The sequence below is a fragment of the Ischnura elegans genome, chromosome X (genome assembly GCF_921293095.1).
Source record: "Ischnura elegans chromosome X, ioIscEleg1.1, whole genome shotgun sequence".
NCBI lineage: Eukaryota > Metazoa > Arthropoda > Insecta > Odonata > Coenagrionidae > Ischnura > Ischnura elegans.
This window is the reverse complement of record NC_060259.1, coordinates 109766744-109788842: the sequence shown is the minus strand read 5'-3', so window position 1 is coordinate 109788842 and position 22099 is coordinate 109766744. Positions and strand designations below refer to the sequence as shown.

General features: G+C 37.0%; 1 protein-coding gene and 1 long non-coding RNA gene across 4 annotated transcripts in view; one reads left to right on the top strand and one right to left on the bottom strand.

Moving 5' to 3' along the window:
* LOC124171907 (NADP-dependent malic enzyme-like) overlaps positions 1 to 22099 on the bottom strand; it is a 195425-nt gene that overhangs the window by 152957 nt on the left and 20369 nt on the right. The window lies entirely within an intron of this gene.
* Positions 27 to 6318, top strand: LOC124171908. Its single transcript, XR_006868009.1, has 3 exons — positions 27 to 689; positions 766 to 854; positions 6068 to 6318. It is a non-coding gene; the product is annotated as an uncharacterized LOC124171908 (long non-coding RNA).

Genomic DNA, 22099 nt, shown 5'->3' with positions numbered 1-22099 from the left:
CAAGGAAAACAGAGGGGGGATGAGAAATGGATAAAAAAAGAAATTGGAACTGCGCATGGTCGGGGGAGCAGTGTTGCCACACTTTCGAATACAATAGACCATTTCGCTCAATGTAGGAGAGGAATTAACGCCGCAAAAACTCCTAAGGACCGCTTTATACTTCCAAGGCATATGACAAAAGTCGTTTCTGGGTGAATGAATTCTACATTCTCCGCATCAATTTCATCTGAGCATATTTTGCGCTAGAGTTCGAAAATGTATTTTCAATTTCTGAGTATGCTATTTACTAAATCACATGCTACGAAATTCTCCCTGTAGCAACGGAAGGGAAAAATTGAACTCAATTTCGACAATTAATACCACTGCATTGCCATTCACTCGCATTCAAAGCGCACAGCAAAGTCTAACCCCATTTCGGTGATTTTAAAATAACCGCACTACACCACGCCGATCGGTTCTTCACTGTTTCATGACTGTTCATGACTCCCGTGCTGCGCTATGGCCGTCGAGAATTGCTACATTCACAAAATATGTTGAATTTAGCTAGTTTCTTGGGGTATGAGGATATTTTTACTCGTTTCGGTTAATTCAGTTCGTATTATCCTTCTATGTTTTGCAAGTAGATACTGTCGCAATTGAGATAATTGGTACTTCGTGAACGAATACCAATAGCAGTCAACGATGTTAAGGTATAGAATTATTTGAATTGTGCATTATTTATATGGCATATAATCTGCCTTCTGCCACACAAATTTTCCATTTTAGTGACGGTCGTCGCACTTCCTTCGATGATTACTTGCGATGAAACGTAGAGCTATGCGCTGCCACTTCATTAACGCCCACAGCTCGATCAGGTAATATCTAGGTGCCAAATTAATGTCAGAAATATGAGTAGTGTTAAGATTAGGGATTTGTTATTCATTACATTTCAATACTCTGGGTTCAAAATTTTCGGTTTGGTAACCCTGCAGCCTTCTAAGCCGTTAGTAATGTAGGGTTGCGGAATATGGAATTTCGTCATCCGCATCTCATCGGACGATATGTAATTCGACGATACTCTATTGAAATGACCTCGAGGAACAAATCAGAAGAGAGGCTCAGCAACCAAGTCTCAGCACTCGGTCTCGTGATCAAGACACCTAAAGAAGAGTACATGATTTCAAGATTAGCGGTGATACGAACTCCAAGGGAAGGCTCTACTCGTCACCAGCTATCATTCTTTTAAGTAGGAGGTTATGCAATATAAACGGCGCAAACGATCACAAGGTCTGAAAGGGTAAATTAATCTTATTGAAGTACAGTATGCTCGGAGAAATAATTAACATAGAGCTGACATACCTACCGACTACTGCGGTGCCGTCGTATGAGCACGATTCAAGTACTTACCGTAATATACGTACGTTAGTGGTAACCGCTCAATAGCTTTAAACGACTTTGAATATCACATTACCTTACGGCCATATCGCCTTGCTATCATGCTCTCTACAACGATGCTAGGTAATAATCCCAATGTCTTTCTTATGAAATTTATCGATCGATAATCAGCATAATCATTCAGTGCAATGCCTTGTCGATTAAATAATGAACTTGGTTTACACTCCTAAGATTAGGCAGTGTTTTAGACCTCGTTTTATTAGCGATCTTCAGTATTTTCTGTTGATTTATGTACTAGTTAAGAGGATTTTACCACTGAGTGTGTAATAATTTAATTGGAATTTGATTTGTTTCTACCAGAAGTCAAGAGTATCATTCAGATTAAGGGTATTTTCATTGTACCCGTTCCTTAGAATTCAGCTATCGACATAGCATCGAGAGGTTTTCATCTCCTACCTTTATTGTAAACATATTTTATAACTTAAGTTACTGATGTGGAATGCTTAAAAAATCAGCTCTATATTCTATTCTCTGAAATTTTGCACAGGAATGCACCCATGCACATAACAAAGGTACCCATGCTCATAACTGACAAATTGGTTTGAATGAATAAACTACATCTTGGATCATTTCATCAACATGAAATCAATTTTTTTTCCTTCGTCACTCCTATCACCAATTAATTACTTTCTAACCCACCAATTATTTCTTATAAATGTGATTTTATTCACTATGGTAGATTTAAAACTCCAAAAGAAGAAAGTCACCATGAAAAAAATCAGTTGACTTCACTCATCATCACCACTCAAGCTGGCAGCCTGAATTGCCACCAAATTATAATTTCATGAAATGATATTCTCTGATGGTTCTGCACTGGGAAAGCATATTCCCTTGGGGTGCACTTGTGCATGCAACTGCGTACATAGTTACTTGTTTACAGGAGTGGATCTAGGAATTTTTTGTGGGGGCAGGGGCACAAGGTTCTGACTGGCAAACAGTCTTCTCATACTTGATATAAAAAACTTCATGCAACAATTACTCTACCAAATACAATCTTAATTTTAATATAAAAGCTATTAATATGTAAATATTTATAACTTTTATATTCATATTTTTGTATACAAAAATCTCGTCTTGCCCCCCCTTAATCCGCCTATGCTTGTTTATACAGTGCCTCATATTTTAAGTGATTCAGTGTATATATGCTCCGCCCACTATTGCAAAATTCCTTTTAGCCCAACAAAATTGTCTGTTCTCTTTTCATATTTAATGGCAATAGACGTAAAACAGCCTCTCCCACTGAAGCACCCCAAAACATTTAAATGCTACGGTTGATTACAGTAAATTAATTGATTCTTTAATCATTTACTTGCTTTCACATAAATGACTTTAATTATATTTCCCGAATATAATAATGGAGTAATGGGCTGGTAATGGAGTGTTCTCTGTTTGACGTGGGTGTGACAAAATTCACCCTTTGAATGCACTGCCAACTCCTCAGTGTTGCTTGGTGTTTTACATTACATTCAACCTCCATGCGCTTGCATGATAGTACTTCTTAGTGCAACTTCACCACTACTGATGGAAATAAGCAATTATAATTAGCCACGTACTGGCCAACTACTTGCTTGTCATTAATACAGTATCCTTTGGTTGACATTTCATTCTCTCTTTTGTTCAAATTGGCCATACTGGCATTAGCAAAACAATGTATCACAGTGCGAATTTTATTTATAATATTTCCATTTAGAGAACAAACTGCATTAATGGTATTAGCAGTATTAGCCTGTAAACTAGGGATCAACAACACTCAACCTCATCAGGTCAATAAGTAATGCCCCGCAATTAACCTAACTCATAAATTGTTTTGATACTTTCAATATATTATTAGATGAAGGAGAGACTTAAAAAACAAATATAAATTATACAAATTAACCAGTAGGCCGGCAGCTAATTGCCTCATATTTTGGTTTCTGAGCTATCAAATGGATGGCATTTGAATTTTATGCCTGTGTCCCCAAGAGTTCAATTTACAATGTAAGTGGCAGTATTTCTGATAACAATTATCCGCCAAATTTCTCCATAGCTACATTGCATCGAAGAGAATGTAGTGAGTCATAGGGAATAAGATGCCTTTTTATTGATGCCATGATAATTGACATTGTAATTCATACCAAACGTTACCTTTGCAGCATAAAATAGTAGTTCAAAAATTCTGTGTCTAAAAGTAACATTCTCCTCAATAAAAATGTAGAATGGAATTGCTGGTATGTGATTTCCATGCCAACTGGGGCCAGAAAAAAGGTTGCCTACCTTTTCTGTACAAAATGCAGACTGACATTAAACCATAGGAAAACATAGAGCATAAGCCAAATGAAGATATAAAAAATTGAATATCTCACTTAGCATAACATCTTGCTATGCATGAACACATTCAATGCAGGCCCGATTTTCATTAAAGTCGTCAAATACGGCCTTTAAAATAAGAAAGAAAAATAGAGGGAGGTTTTTGCACCATAACTTCTGTTCAAATACTGCTCTTGACAAACGGCGCACACGGTTCGAAAGGTGGAAGCTTGCTGAAGCCCATTTACCTGATCAGAAGACTCTGAAGTGGATATTAGTCACGTATGTACGGAGGCAGAGAAAGGGCTCCCGGCCTGACCGGCAGAGAACGTCAATTGATGTGCTCTGCCGGACATCGCACGCTGCATGTGAATGTGTTAATGATTAAGCTGACTGCCTCTGACGTGACTGCCACTGCACGTGAATGTGTTAATGATTAAGGGCCTGAAATATGCTTGGCATATTTTGTTGAGTCTGTTTTTCGGTTCCCCTTGAATTAGTTATTCAAAGTTTTTAGGGCAACAGCTTGTTAAAAAATCATTAATTGTCAAGTCAGACTAACAGACAAGTCAAGAAATAATAGAATACTTCAGCTAGATGGAAAGTAAAAAAATCTGTGAAACTAAAAGAAATGCTTGCTTCATTTGTAAGAGAAGGCATCCCTTGAATCTGCTAGAAAAAAAATGTTGAAGACAACATTTTTCATAAGAGGAAAATTTTACTTTTTTTCTCATGTCATAATGGAACTGACCTCGAAAATATTGAGATCTTAATTAGATCAGAGGCCATATCAGCACACTTGAAGTGATGCATTGGTTGAATATTTTATTTTCTTCAAATAAGGGCTATATATGCTAAACTGATTGATGACATTTGATGTGAATGTTCTCCCCCAGAAGTACGACAATGGGCATTATTTGCAATGAATGTTTTAATAGAAGGGAAGTGAAAAATGTAGGGATCTGGTTGGTAAGGTGGCAGGAGTATTGGCTTCCAACCCTGTGAGGCCAGGTTCCATTCCTATTGGTCTCCAGGTCATCTTTTGTGAAGAGCAGGCTTTTGCTGATGCCAGCTTTTTCTCCACCCTTACTTTCTAATCCCTTATGGGACAAATAAAACATTTTTAGCAGAGTCCTCTGAATGCCATATCATACCTTACCGAAAAATGTACCCCTTATTCAACATTAGGCTACTTATTGCTCAAAACTTATCATCAGTATTTCTTCTTATTATCTCTTAAGTCTTTCCACTTTTTCTGCAGTCTACTTTTTTTTGGTACTTGATTTACCCATACTAACCTTCGGGTTGAATCAACGAGTGTGTGCGACTTGAATTTCATGTATGTATATGAGTTTTAAAGTCTCTATATCGGGTGTTTTATGGTCCACATTGTTGAGTAATTGCTGCCACTTAATTTTAACCTGTTAGATTCCCTTATTGGGGTAGTTAAAAGAATTAAAAATGAGTAATGCTTTCTTCATTGGCTGGAATTAGAATAACCTGGAGCGAAATATGAATATCAAAAATGTTCACCTTAATGATTCAATGCTGATTAGTTAATCTCTGGCATGCTTATTTTTACATAAATATGCCTTCTTCATCAGAGTGTCATCAATCACATCAGAACTGGCAGTGACCTCTTATTTTGTTGTCAGGAAATTTGATTGACATCATGAAACTGTAGGTATATTAATGGTAAAATGCTGAATGGAGATAAGAGATAAAAGGTTTTCATGCATGAGTTAATTATGAGTTAATTATAAGTTAATTATGAGTTAATTATAAACAAGCCATTAGTACAGCCTTAGTTGCAATAAGAATGCCATTTTAGTCAACAAATCCCTGAACAGAAATGTTATATCAGTTAATTAAAACAAACTTACTCCAATAAAGTGCATAATCAATACCGCCTATATTTCCAATGATCACTCTCCAAAGAATAAGAGAAAATATAATGTAGGAAAGGGTAAAACTACCTATGTACATTACACTGCCACAGAATAGATAATCCAGTTTTGAGGAAGAGAAACACAGAATCCAAATCCGTTCTCCCTGTTATCGCTGCAGGGTCGTAAATAAAGGGAATCATCAGTGGGCTTTTTCACCAATTTCTTTTTACTGTTGATTTTCATAAAGCTTGAGAAATAAAGTGACCTGAATATTTGTTTTAATGATGCAGTGCCCACCCCTTGAGCTATTCTGGCTGAAAGAAACCTTAACCCTTATAGGCATCCTAAGCTCACACCAAGCGAGCCACTGCTTCCTCCTCTCTATGCTCTTGCATGTTTTATTTTGTTTATCGGCCTATGAGCTGTTCCTCCCCTCAATGAAACATTCCCCTTTCCAGGAACAAGTAAATGAACCAGAACTGTAATGATGTCATCAACTCGTGAAAAGTGGGCAGCAGCTTTGGCGCTTTCTCAATTTAAACTTAAGAGGGAATGGCTGAATGGGGAAAGTACCTTTACTGTCCCTTCCATATACTGAATTCCTAACATGTGTCACACAATCATCCTATCCCTAACATCCAATTGCTGCAGAAACTGAGTTTCCAGTAAGTACTAATGAGTCTGTACCACTTGAATAAATATAAAATGACCAAGAGTTTAACATGTTTACTGCCGCTTCGGTCATAATGACTGAACTTCATCTTCACGCCATTTTGGTCATAATGACCTATGAATGAGTCACTATTTGGCCACTTATAGCACGCCATTGGCCACGGCTACTTCGGCGACGCGTATATGACATGACCGACACGGGGCACGTAGCCAAACTCAAACGGAGAGGACCCAAGTATTGAAGCCAAAGAAAAAAGAAAGACATCTGATACAATGGGTAAATTCGTCTTAAAATATATGGCAAGGAACATGTTAAGAAGAGAATTGGGCCACCTTGTGAACTGGTCATAGCTCAAAGTACCCCGCACCACTCAACTACAAAACACATTCATGATTCAAAGTTCCTCTATGATAAAATAGAAAAAGTGACACAATTCCATAATTGTACCCTTGTGGCACTGCATGTCTGGCAGTACTAGCCATCTTGTCCTCTAAAACCAACAAAACTTCACAGGAGAAGAAGATGCCACATTGGTTCAAGCAGTACATTGGTCCTGTTGAGATCAATACACTATACCTCCTCTATATCAATCACGGTCATTGGAGCACATAGAAACCACTTCCTACCTACAAATCTATATTTGAGGGAATTGGAAAATGTCCTTCATGACTCATGAGAAAGGAATTTAATTTTAGTAGGTGATATTAATTTGTGCATTTACAAGATAGGGACATTCCTTCGAGTATGGAGCTATTATGTCAAGCCAAGGGTTTCAACAGCTCATAAATACTCGAACTTGTATCTCTAAGAATAGCAGGGCATGTATTGACTGCATTTTTTGTAGCAGTATGGACAATTTTATTTATGAGGGGAAATCATTTGATTTAGGTTTGACTGACCATTACGTGATTTTATATTGTAAGATAATATCTTGTGATGAAATTCCAAAATGGCCAGAAAAACCTGCATATTAAGTTGACCTATATCTTTTGAAAGTACTCGTTTCAAATTGTGAATGGAAGTAGGTGTACTTGGAGGGCAATGTAACTGCAGCATATAGTGTTTTCATAGATAAGTTTAAATCTTGCAGCATTCAAGAAGTTACTTTATACAGATCAGTGAAAAACAATATTTAATTAAGCTGTGGATGACTAAAGACTTGTCTAGCAACATTACTCAGTGAAATAATGCATATAAAAATATATAAACAGTCAAACAACAGAAAATTGGGATGATATTTTAATTCTAACCAAAAGAGGTTAGATAATGCAATAAAATTATTACTTGCGTGAATTCAGTGATAAAGCTAATGACACAGCTAAAAAGAGGCAAATTTTAGATACCATCACTGGAGAAAAACATGATGGTGGCATTATAGAAAAAATTAGGTCAAGTGATGGGATTGACTTATTAAATATTCAGGATATTGCCAACGAATTAACGCATATTTGACAGAGTGAATCTTCAAATAATTCGATTCTATGATCGCACCACAATTGTAAAATACCTTAAGGACCTTAACAACAACATGCTTTAATGGTATTGGCCTTTAGTTGTTTTAAGGTCCTTAGTCTCTTACAATCGTGGTGCAATCATGCAATTGAAAAATTATGCAATACTGAAAACTAATGCCTGGTCAAAGCTATATGTATTTGTTATAACTCTTTCTCCCACGAATGAACAATATATGCAGCATCAAGTTTTTCAAGAGAGAGAAAATGTAATGTTTATAAATCACACTTTTGATAAGAAGCAATCAATTCTCCACCATGTTGACTGGAAAAATTCTTCATGAGTTCTTATTCAGATTACAGTCATCACCTATGCATACGTTACGACTAAAATACAATTCTAAGTCTTCAGGGCTGCGGAAAAAATAATGGGCAAGTTGTTTTGTTTTAGCATCATTGGATCCAGAGACTGATCTGGATAAAAAGCTAAAGAGATTTTTCAAATTCCAAGGACAGTATCTTTACTTGGCATTAAAATCTACAGGTGACACCAAGTTTCAAAAGTGTGAAGTTAGCCTTTGATAATACGTGCGTATTTACCTCTATCTTGGATTTGAGGAGCAACAAATATCCTCCCAAGATCCACCCTTGTTTTGTATACCTAATCACTTTAAGCGAAGTGCCAACTGTCCAGTGTCTGATTAACTGACCGCTGCAATTATCCATCTAGCAGCCCTAAAAAAATCTACAGACTGCCTTCCCAACTATCCATTACCTCATTCCCATCTTCTTTCTACCCTCCCCTACTCTCTCTTCCCAAACCTCTACCTCCTAATTCACACCAGCTACAGCCTTGGTTAGCTCTTGCCAACAGTGAAAGTGTACAAGTAAAAAAATGGCAGCCTTTAGCCCACACAATAAGGTTTGCCGTCTTTTTTACAACAAAATAGGTTTTCCTGCAGGTAGTACATAATTAGGTACAAATGTGACAATCGTGGTGAGACTCATGTACCTGCCTGTGCAGATGGTACCATGGGTTAGGGATTTGGTTTGGTCTAGCCTTGATGAATTTGTTTCAAGTAGGGGAACACAAGAGAAGCAACCACCAATTGCCTCTGTAGAGAGGGGTGCAACCACATATGTACAAGAGAGACGGACACGCAGTAACTTGGGGTGCAGCCTTTAGACTCAAAATACAATCATCCCTTAATCATGGAAAATATAATCAGCATTCTTGACATGATGCCGAGTTAAAAATATGATGCTTATTCTTATTTATTTTTTGAACAACCCAAGCAGCATCATGTGTCATTTTTAAATCTAAAAGATATCAATTTTTAGCATATAAGTGATATTATTCAAATATGTATGATTTTGCATATTAAAATTTGGTCACACTGCATATGGTGACTAGGTAAATTCAATAATATCCTGAGTATCAAAATTTAATATCACATTCTCTCTCCTCTGAAAATATGAGGACAATAGTCTCCAGGTGGAAAGCAGCAATAGTGAGAAGTCTCCTTGAGCATTAGAAAGGATGAAGAATAATGCTGAATACCTCCAAAAGCATCACCATATCATCATAACTAGTCATTTTTTTGCATATGGAAATTTTTACTCCATTATCAAGCAAATCATTGCAGCAATGGATGCTATTTGTTTTTCTAAATTAAAGTATGTTTCACAAAATATGTTATTTTGTGAAACAGCTAAGTGTTTTCTTAACCTTTGTGCATCATGAAGGAGTTTCACCATGTTACGCCAACCACCATCGCATTTAAAGTATGTTTGTTTAAAATACTTGAAAAACATAATATCTGTGGCGGTGCGATACGAATCACTCACCACTATAACGAGTGCCAGCCGGTCATCATCTGTTCTGCAGCCTCACTGATGCCACAGCCAGGTGGCAGGTGGGACAAGAATGACACCTTTACCACTGCAGTGAACGGAAATCTTATCTTTGGTCTGTATTGGACGAACCAATAAATAGTTATCGTTTTCAATCCCTGCATTCAGGGGCGGTCTGGGGTGGTTGGGGGCCCTCACCTGGGGCTCTTGATGGGGCCCTCCTTTACAGGTGTCCTCCCCCAAAAACTTTAGGAAATCACAAGCCCAGAATTGAATTTCGACACTATTCTGACTCTCAAAAACTAGATGAGAGTTAATAATAAATAGCAATTTCATTAGAAAAATACTATGAAGAGAGATAATTTCACAGCTAATGCAATTTAGTAGTGTTTTATGGTTCTAATATCTATTTAGAGAGTTTTTTCGTTGAAAGTGCACTGAAATATAAAAATACCACCATAATAACCCTGTCTTAGAACCCTTTCAAAAAAGCATCAGGTTTTCTTTTATCTCCTGACACCTTTATTTTATTTATCATTTTATGCTATCTTTTTACACTGATTATCTTGTAAATAAAGTAACAAATGAAAACATGGATTTTTAAATCGCAAAAAAATTAATTTGGATCAAGTAATTTGAATCTCCTTCATTGCACCTTTCATATGTATATGCTTCAATATAGACGGGAACATTGCACAGGCCCCCTGAGATCAGGGCCCCTGGCGATTGCCGACCTGGCCAAACTGCCCCTGCCTGAGTTTGTGTTGTGGAAAAACCTAAAATCTTTCAATCAATCAAATCTATCAATGTAATCCGTTGGCCATAGCTTTACTAATTACCTGCTTAAAACACTCACTTCAGTCAGAATAAAGATCAATCGATACAACATACCAGCAGTTAGTGACTTAATTATCAGTTTTAAGTAATGTTGTAGAAATATGGATTACATTTTAACACATTAAATTTACTGCTCAATACTCTTTACATGTGAATCGTTTTACATTAAAACATACTGTTCTCAGTGTAGGGATTTGGGCCACATAAAAGTGGAAATAGAAGTTATAAGAAGGTGCGTAGCAAGGCTTCTTACCCAAGGATTAGGTAAAAACTCTACTATGAGAATATTTATATAATACATACTACCTAAAAAACTATGCAGCATTTTTTCTCAAGATAGGTTTGGTAATGCATAGACCTCTAAGGCATTTATCAGGAAAGTGTTCATTTTCAATATGTACCACCAATTCTAATAGATAAGAGTGAATGAGAAATTTTCCTGAAGTAAACACCGATCCTGACAATATGAGTACGAAAACTTACTAAGCAAACCTGATGTCACCATGGCCAGTTACCATGATGAGTGCCATTTTTTTTACAAATCCTTATTACAAGAGTGACACCCAGTGAGTTATACAGTGGTAGAATCAATGTAGAACCCATGCTGGTATAGGGTGGTTTCCTATTATTTTTTTATTGCCTAAATCGAAAGATTATTACTCCTGGAGTACGTATTTCACGCTTCTAGATTTTTAAAAGACGATATCTATTTTTTGCGATTAAATGAAAAGTGAAAATTTTCAAGCGCGCGAAAATGCGACGCGTAAGTATGAATGCCGGGAAATCTCTCCGTGTGACGTGTTTCTGGTTCCCGTTGCCGCCCTGCGAGGTGACCTTGAGGCGAGGCTTAGCGCTGATTCGACGCAGGCTGCTAGTGGGTAGCCTAGTACCCTGCTGGCAGGTAGCGCTTGGCTTCAATAAGGATTATTAATAACTCATCAAACGAGGAAAACTTTTGGACCTTAGCCAGGTTTAATAAGTGATAGTTAAGACATGTTTCCCTGAGCTCTGCACCTCATGCATGCATTGGTAACCTCAGACGATGTATAACTCCTATCTTCTCCTATAGAAACTAGGTCCCTGTGACATCACGTGTAGTGGGATCGCATGGGCGCCAATCTGGCCCTTTTCAAATGAGGATAAAAATGGACCATTGCCATTCGTCTATACCGGCATTTCTAAAACGAAATAATTTGTATATTATGAATACACTAATGGTGGGTAACGAATCGCAATCAATGCCTTTCGTTTTCTTTGATGAAGGAAACCACCCTATTCTGGTAGAAACCACGTGAAAATTAATGGTGGATATCACATGATCTTGGTCTTCAGTTCCAATATGCTTTAATATACCTGCAATGTGCAATAACCTTTTTTATGCATAAATTAACTATCCTTTAATTAATATGCCTTTAGCCACAATAACTATTTCAGATATAAAAAACAGCTGATTTTACTTTTAACTCTAATTAAGTTCCACAAATATGATATTAATAAAAAATACAATTCCAGATCACTAGCATTGAGCCAGTATTATAAAATACAAAATATCATCCAAGAGGTTACTTTCATTTAAATAGAAATTATGCTAGAGTAAATTAGATTATAAAACATCCACCACCACCATGGATCCATGTAAACTCAATGTGGATTCCACATTGATTCTACCATCTTGGTATTTCCAAAAATCAACTATGCATACACGTTGACTCCCCATTGATTCATTTCTCACTCAAGAACAATTAGTACATAATGATTTAATTGTTGATTTATTTTATCAGTAGTGGCTTTAAATATTATTTTTCCCATAGGTAAGTATATCTATGTGAAAATACTATATGAAAACTATAAGCACACTAAGTGGATTTTAATGACGGCAACAGATGAGTTTGGGTTGAATTTTGAATGGGTTTGAATTTTGTCATTACTCTGGATGTTTGCCGGCCTGGCCGTTTGAAACCCATAACAAGCTTATTTTATAAGCACCTTCCTTATTTCTTCCTTTCATCTTATCTCAATGACTTATAATGTGCTAGCTGGGCATAGGATTAGGTGGCTCCTTCCCCACGTATAGGTGAAGCAGTCAACGCAGGACAGGGTTGAAACAACAACCCTTGTCTCAGGGATCAAATTTAAAAAACCTGTAGAAGCTGGCTAAGTGCAGGAAGGAGGAAATTAGCATCTAATTTACTGGCACAGATGTGCCATGCCAACCACACTTGATCTCCAAGGGGCGCAACAGAAGCCTTAAAAACCCAAAAAATTATTAAAATAATTAGTGATTATAAACTTTAAATTCTCCTGAGACAGTGAAAAAATAGCCCAAACAGTTTTTAATCATTATGACAACTACCTGCGAAAGTTTTAATGAAGCATTAAAACTAAGAAATAAATATTTTATTTAATCCTTAAGGGTGTTCTATCCTAATTCAAAAATCCAAATTCAACCGTCGCAGGATTTTAGTTGCGAAGTCGACCGCTACGGCCAGTGGAATGGGAAGCCTCCTTGGGTGGAGGGGAGGAGTCGCTGATCGGAGGAAAAAAAAGGAAAGGAGGAGGTGTCGAGCTTCGCTCCGACCGAAAAAAACACCCGACGCTGTATCAAGTTTCACTGCGGAGGGGCGATATTGAGAGTGGTCAAGATTCGGAGGTTGATTTTTGCTCTCTGGCGGCATTAGTCCCACCTCAGCCACTCGGTTGCCGTTTCTTGGAAGAATCCAAATACGCACGCTCTCGACAAGGCTGGGAAGTGCGGCCGGCTTCCATGAAGAAAGGCGATTACTTGCATTGTTCTCTCCTTATTCGACTCTCCTCGAAGGGGAGAGCTGGTCAACGTTCATATCACAAAATTGTTAAGTGCTATTCAAAAAATCGTAAAAGTCAATTACGCTAACCGAAATGCGCGTACTTCGTGAAACTTTTTTTTTAAGTACAACTTTACATTTTTACGTTATTCCTCAGTATGAATGAAATAGTAATCACCCACGTCCATTTGAAAACGTGTATTCAATACAGTTACTTTCCGAAACATGTTTATTCAGGGAGAACACTAATGAGACAAATGACAATTAATGAATGAACGAAAATTGATTTTCTATCATCTTTAATATTTATTGATTTATATGGTAGGAACATCATAAATTGCATATTGCATCAGACATCACATACAGCTTTAATAAGGCCAATAACCCTGAATAGATCGCATCGGGTCATATTGACTTTTTCTTCGATGTTTTTTAATAAAATGATGCCGTTCGAACTAGAGTTTTTCTGGTCTCTAATTTCTTGTAATTCTAACTCTAAGTAACGTTTAATATTCAAAGTGTTCCCTAGTTTTGCTGCAACCGAAGTTTTGACCCGATGCGACCGAAAGTGTTACAATTTATTCTCGCTTCCGATCCATCGTGAAGACGATTAAAATTCATTCGCTCGCATTTGGCTTGATGAAATCGCCGATGACTCATCTTCCTGGAATACACCCATGTGCAAAAAGTGTGTGTGATGAATCATCAGCATTTCGCCTCTTTTTGCGCAGAATTATTAGTTATAATTGTGAAAATCACAAATCTCTACTTTAATTCTGTTTCTGGAAATTATGCAAGAGATCGTGATACTAGGCAGTTGAGTGAAGATGATTAACTAGCTCTTATTAGTCCCCTTTTTCTCTCAGGTGCGTATAAAATTTCCCGTGTTGATATTAGGGAGATTTGGAGCAAAGAAGTCTATCAAATTTTTTCCCGTACACTGGGCTATCGGATTTTTTTCTACGGTGCATTAGTTTTTATGACCTTAGCACTAGACTACAAAGTAAGAAAATTGACTAGTAAGCCGCAGTTACTGAGTTCATTAATAAAATATCCAAAAAAAATTGAATTTACAAATACACCATCAGAGTACATCACGATCCTTGACCAACTTATACCATTTCGAGGCCGATGTCCTGTAACGCAGTATCTATCCAAAAGCAAAATAAATATGGTATTGAAGTCATTGCTGTGGTGGATGCTAGGAAAATTTACCTAAAAATTGAAATTTATATGGGCACGTAGCCAGATGCCCTTTCAAAGAATCCAATTCACCTCATGAAATTGCCAAACGCTTAGCAGAGCACATTGAATGCAGAGGAAGAAATATTACCAGTAACAATTGGTGTACCAGCATGCCTTTAACAGTAGAAGATTATCAAAAAAAGATTGGCTACAGTAAGGACGATGAGTAAGAACAAAGCAGACGTTCCTCCTGAATTTCCCCCAAGAAAAAATAGAACCTTACATCATAGGCGAGGGGCAGGGGGGGCAGCTGCCCCCCCTCCAGAGGCAAAAATCGCAAAAGTCTTTCATCAAAATCAGTACTGAATTAAAACGAAAGTATTCAACAAATTTTCTTTAAAACCACGAAAAATGATATGCATTAGTAGGTATAAGATATGTAAGTAAAATAAAAATATTTTTTCTAGGAAATGATATCATAATCTAATAATGTGCTGTTATAATTTTCTTAAAATATTTGTTTCATTCACCTTTTCCATGCTAAAATGTCACAACTTGGCTTGCGCCCCCTTCTAGACTATGGCTTGCCCCCCCCCCCTAGTTATGACCCTGGGTATGCCCTTGTCTTACATCCTTCCCTTTTTGGCTTTACTCCCGACATTTCCGCATTGTAATACCTACGTTTCAATAAAATCCGTATAGTACTTACTTCTGCCATTATCCATGACGCAAGTATTACTGCCTCAAGTGGTAACAAAATGCTTCCTGACATTATATCATTTTACAAAAATATGAAGGGGGTGTGGATTCAAATGATCAGCTTTGCTCAAATTATAATTCCTTCGAATTCACATGTAAAATGACCTCCTTAATCCGAATATGAACTCTGTTTTTCTCCATCACCCACCATTTTTGGGGGAACTCCCCCCCCTCCATTTTTACCACTTTTCGGTCATTTGGAGAAATTAAAAGGATTATGTTAGCATTTAAATTTTTCCTAGGGGTTTTGAGGGGTGCAAAATTCTGAAAAAATAATATTAATGGTAAAGATGTAGATTTGAGGGAAATTAGTCTCCGTAAATTGTGTAATAACGCATTAAAATGACCAATTTTGCCATTTTTCGCAAATTTTCACGTATTTTAAAACATTTCCAGCTTCTATTTCACATCATCCTCCCCGAAAGATAATAATACAAAGCAGCAAGAAACGGCAGTATTAATAAAAATATTTTGCTGTATAGCATAGCAACAATAATTAAAATATGTAGCAATAGCTCGGAAGATTCACTTTACTACTCTGGCCCTCGCAGTGCCTCTCCCGCTAAGGATTGGACGGCAATTCTCTTGATTTCACAGCTAAAAAAAAGAAATGTAATACTTTCTAGTTCCATGCAGAATACAAAACTGAGATTTTATATTTTCATTGGGTTAAAAAAGATGATTTTTAAAGTGTTTTTTTTTAGTCATTAACGGAAACTAATCCCCCTAAATGTACATCCTTACCATTAATTATCATGTTTTAGAACTTTTATACTCTCAAAAGCCAAATAAGAAATATAAATTCTAAAATAATCCTTTTCATTCCTCCAAATTATTGCAAAATTGATGAAAATTATAGGGGGCCTACCCCCAAAAAATGGTGGGTGATGGAGGAAAACGGATGTCATATTCGGATTCAGGTGGTCATTTTATATAAGAATCAGCAGGAATGGTACCAGGGCTCGAGAAAAATTATTTTTTCCGTCCAGTGTTACAGTAACGGCCGAAGAACGAAAATGTGTCCCTTTCCATGGGATATTGTCTCCCTTTTCCGACGCAAAGCGACTGATACCCTTCCCGTATTATGTTTAATTTCTTTGCGATTTCCCTCCACCTGTTGCAGTAGTTGCACAATAAATGATTTATGCACTCTATTACGGTATCAACTGCCCAGTACTGGGCAGTTGATACCGTAGGGTGGTACTTCAATCAATTTCTTCGTAACGCTGCTGTCGCCATCACCTACGAATGAAATGACAGTATTATAGTATCTTCCAGAACAATAACAATGAATTATTCCGTGCCTTATATTATCGTACCAATTATCCAATGATATTTTAATTCGCGCATCTTTATACCTGTTTCGAACCCTTCGACTAATATGTCAGCTTCCATTGCTGTCGAGGATTTGCTCCAATTTTTGTAGCATTGCTCTTTCACCTCCGATTTTGTATCGCTACTTCTCGCACAAATACAGCAGTATCTGTTCCTCACTTCAATAAACAAGACCTTCTGAGTTCGAAAGCCGACAATACGGGCCTGTGAAATGAGAGAGAATTTTAATTTTAATGCTATCAAAATGTAGTTTAAAATAAAAAAATTACATCCAATATTGTCCTACAGAAGAATCTCTCTCTTATTCCAATAGTAGATATTAATGCCAATGTGTTGACAAAATTCATACTGCTACATTTGGGCAATAGTAAAAATTGTTGGACTAGTGTGCTTCTCAATATTTCTGCTCTTCTAGGTACCGAGGGATTATAGGTATGAGATCATAATTATTAGTCAACAATCCTAAGATTGATTTGACGCAGCTCTCCATTCGTCTCTCCTACCCGCTAGCCTCTTCATAGCGACATATGTCTTCCCTTTTGCATCCTTTATAACCTGTCCAATGTAACTCATTCGGGAGCGTCCCTTGCCATTCTTCCCTTCCACTTGTCCTTCTATGAATGTTTTCATCAGGCTATCAGGTCTCATAATGTGGACAAGTAAGTTGTCCCGTCTTCTGCTTAAGGTTTTTAGAAGTCTTATTTTTTATCCCACTTTTTTTGCGCTCATTCATTATTTACACGTTCGATCAATTTTATATTCATCATTCTTCGGTAGCAACACATTTCGAATGCTTCCACTCTTTGACTTCTCTGCTGCTATCAACGTCTAAGCCTCACTTCCTTAGAGAATCATACTCCATATGTAGCATATGATGAATTGTTTCCTTACTTCTATGCTTGTATTCTCAGATGTAAGAAGATTCATCTTTTTGTAGTAAGCCCTCTTCGCCAGCGCTATTCTACTATTTCTTTCTTGCTTCGTCCATCGTTGGTAATTCGGCTTCCCTGGTAAGAAAACGCTTTCACCTCTTCTAACTTTTGATTTCTTAGCTTAATGTTTGTCCTAGCCTCCTCTCTTTTGCTCCATACTAATATCTTAGTCTTCCTTTTGTTGATTTTCAACTGATATCTGGCCATATTCCTTTATATATTTGTCAAAGTCTTTAAAAATTCTTCTCTGTCTCGGCTATGACTGCTATGTCGTCAGCGAATCGTAGCATACTATTTTCTCTCCGTTAATATTGACACCCAAAGCCTTCTCCTTACAATCACCTAAAATTATAAGGTTTTCTTCACCTCTTACCTGTTTGATTATTGCTGTGATATCTTCATAGACGTCTTTAACTTCTTCATCCAAGTAGTCCGTCGTAGGTATGTTAACATGTACCACTACGGAATCTACCGGCTTAGTCTCAAGCTTTACCATAATTATCCTTTTATTTAGCGCGGAACCTTTTTCCATGAATATCGATCGTATGATCCTTATCTTTTACATAATTAACGGAAGGAGGAATATTACTCGCAGTTTTTCAAAGTAAATTAGTAAAGGCATTAGAAATAATTTATCCCCTACGAAATTAAAGCGGGCCAAATGTTGGCAAAGTCGAATCCATTAGTTCGTAATCAGACATAGCTTAGTCCCAAGAAGATACATTGAATGAATTACACACAATTTGTACGTTGAAGATGTTGTTATAACATTGAAATCTAGGTCACATTAACTTTTCTTATAATCGTGGAAAATTTCAAGTGTTTCTTTCAATATGGAAAAATTCCGCTCCATCACGTTTGAATCTTCGGATTTTATTTGTAAGTTGAATTAAGTATATGTTTTGATGTAGAGCGTTTTGAAAATCATTAATCATTCTACCAAATAAAGTTGTTAAGTATGGAACGGCAACTAAAAATTATCTACCGTGTAGTGGTTAGAGTTATTCGTAAAAGAGGATATTCCAGCGTCACATGCAAAAGGTTTTGTGCTCTCACTCATACAAAGTACTACATTGAACAAGCAAATTTGTACGCAGTCACGCGCACGAGTGCATAGTTAAATACACTAGTGCATAGTTAAATAAGTATGATAATCGACATGAAAAAATCATTTGACTAACCTGGGATTCGAACCCGGATATCCCCGATGGCCGGTTAAATATGCTACCACTTATACCACGAAGCAACCTTTTTCCTTGAATATGAAATTCACTGACTCTTCAATGACTCTTTTTACTTGTGTCTAAGATTCGCCAAGAAAAATTTACTTGGTAATGTAACGGACCGGCAATCGGGAGGATCTGGGTTTGAATCGCGGCTAACATAAGCGAAATGTTGTTGAAGTTTATTCGGGATTGCCACCGGTTAAGGTTCTCCATCTCTGCCGACGTTTCGATGGCCGAGTCGTCCATCGTCATCAGGGCATCGTCATCAAGCCCTGATGACGATGGACGACTCGGCCATCGAAACGTCGGCAGAGATGGAGAACCTTATCCGGTGGCAATCCCGAATAAACTTCAACAACAGCATACGCCGGGAAAACCTCAGATCTTTCTTCATAAGCGAAATGTTTTTTTCGTGGCAAATAACAGTCTTGGTATATATGTATTCTCATTCATATTAAATAATAGTGGAGTATAAGATCTAAAATTCCCTTCGAAATTAAAAAAATGGGAGACATATTAAGTACAAGACCTAACTTCAATGCAGGGTTCCATCCCGGAAGGGTCATACAGTGTACTCGAGGGGTAGAGAAAAATTGATCGGGTAATGCTCCTGAGAAATTTTAGTTTCTTCCCAATGACTACAACCGCTCTGCGGTGATGTTAGAATCATTCTAAACTGAAGAACTTTTAATGATATTACATTTAGTTGTCATAAATTTCTAGACGTCTTATTATGCCGAATAATTTCAACAGTTAAATATAATGAGTCTACCTGATCCTGCGCACTAGTATTTTACATGAAGTCTCGCATATTTATATCGCAATGTGGTCGTTTACTCTGGCACGAAATCTTAATTTTAGTTAATAACTCGGTCGATGGATGGGTAAAAATAACTAACTACCTCGTTCAGTCATTCTCACAAAAATTAGCATTGAAAAATCGCGGAAGTTGCCGCCCACTTCTGAGAAAAGTTGCATTCATCATCAGAGTTTCGGTTCATTACGACCTGTAGTGAGAACAATTCATTGAGAGAATCAATCGCTCAGAAGAGTGTAAGCAGCACGTGAAACAGGTTGTTGGTGAGAGATATAACGCGAAGTTAGTTTGCATAACTTCACTCGAGCGAAATAAATATCCCACATTCGAGTTTTATCCGTGTGTATTGTTTGTTTTCTCGTCACTCCTGCTACACAAGTAAAATTCTTGTCTTATACTTGTAAAACTGGTTTGCAGGTTCATTGGATCTCGTGTATCTAATTTTTGCATACAACAAGCATATTTACGCAAATAGTTAGATAGATAGTTAAAGATTAAATTCGGTCATCTAGATGTCGTCGCTGTATTACATCGACCAAACATCAACCCCTGCTTACAATTAGTGATACGGTGGTTCAAGTTCAAATTCTTTCTTTTGGGTGACTCATGCAATGATTAATAATAGTAATTTTAATAAATAAGAATATTTTTATAATAAAATAACTTTTCGAAGTTTTCTCCCTCGGTTGCAAGTTATCGAGAAACATATATGTCGGAAATACGAGACAAATAAACCAACGTGATACTTTTCATATCGTGTTTTGATGACATAACGGTTACTTTTGAAAATATTTAGACACGAAATGAAGATATGCACGTTATATTACCTACTCGGTGAAATATTTATTCTTGGTTAGCGTCAGCAAGAACTTAAAAGGCAATGGTGCAAACTAGAATCTAATTGATAATGTGCAGTATATTCTCTGTATTCATCTTATTTTCAATGCTTGGTTACAAAAAATTAATATATTATAGTCACAGCCAATAAATTATCGAGAGGTAGGTACTTACTTTAAAGCAGTTTCTCCTTCTGTAGTGTAAATAACATCTATTATTGCAGGTTTGTAATGACTAAAATGGTTAAAATAATTTTATAGTCTATTTCTTAGCTGCATCACGTTTTTACAGATTTTACGTGGATGAAAATACGTGTCTAAAGATATACTAACTGTTAATAATGTAGCACACTTAAAAAGGATTTATACATTCACCATTATTCCTAGTACTTCTTTTCCACCTTCCCACAAAAGATATGCTTCCTCTTTGATTTCCTTTCACTTTCCATGCATAAGAACAGAAAACTTGAAAACTCGCGCTAGCCCCGTTTCAAACATGCCGCTCGCAACACAAGAACACAGGGCTTCGGATAATAACGAAAAAAACTGTTGGCCTGCTGGGGCCCGACCACGGGTCAGACGGGCAAGCTTAGGTCGAGGAAAGCATAGAGGAAAAAAAACAGATGTAGGGGACACAAGAGACGATGGAGGGGAGGTAGTGAGAGAGACTGCTGTGGGGTGAGAAGCTCTTTCACCGAGAGTGGGGGATCATACAGCAGCGCCATGGAAGAAAAGATCGTAAGCGCTTGACGTTGAGAAAACACGCTCGGGAAATTGAGCTATAGCGTGGTTATTACAAAGATCACATTGATGAAACGTATCTTATTTCCAAGAAGAAGGAAGAATGTTCTCATTTCCCAAAAAAAAAATTCAAATCGCGCTTTCTACGTGGTAGAATTACATCGAGAAAACAGGCGTTTTATTGTGTTTTCCAGCGCCAATAACTAATTAACAAATGCTTTTCAAATATTTTTTTTTCGCTTGCCGAGAACAATAATCTTAGCTCAAACCATATCCAAAACAAGTTCTCTCCAGAGTGTATAATAAGCGAGCAAATGGCGAGCAACCTGAAGTCTGCAGAGCCGTTTTTCGCGGAGGTAAAGAACACCCTTAAAGCCCAGGATAATAAATTAGGAAAGCTATAACTTCTAAATGATAGGCAATAAATTTTTATTCTACATTCATAAGGGCAGTTGCTTGATAAGTTTTCAGGTAAGAGAGTTAATTACAGTGCAACCTCGATATAACGACACACCACGGTGCACTAATAAAGACTCGGTATAGCGAATTGTCGCTTTACCGGAGGTGGAGCAAATAATAGCCAATATACCTGTTGCGAACAGATATACAGGGACAGGAGTGGTGCGGCGAAAGATAAACATCTATCCTATAAACGTAAGCATAAATCCAGACGAAAGACGATGTTTTCTACATCACTAAATTTCCTTACTCAAACAACGACTAACTATTCAAACAATTTATAAGCGCCGCACTGAATAAAAATCATGCAAAGCATATTTTCGTCAATCATTATGCCAATGCACAACCGACGAAGCCATTTTTCTACGCACTTAATTAGTTCATTTACGTGATCATTCTATTATTTTGGTATTTTCCACTGAAAATTCAAAAATTAACTGATAAAACAGTATCGCGGTTATTAATTGCCTCAAATGTTTCCATTGATGTATGTTTATTGTTTCTGTACGTTAAGCGGCAGTGAAGTGAAATAACGCATTACATTTGTTTCTACTGGCGAATACGGTGGAAGGTTGTATAAC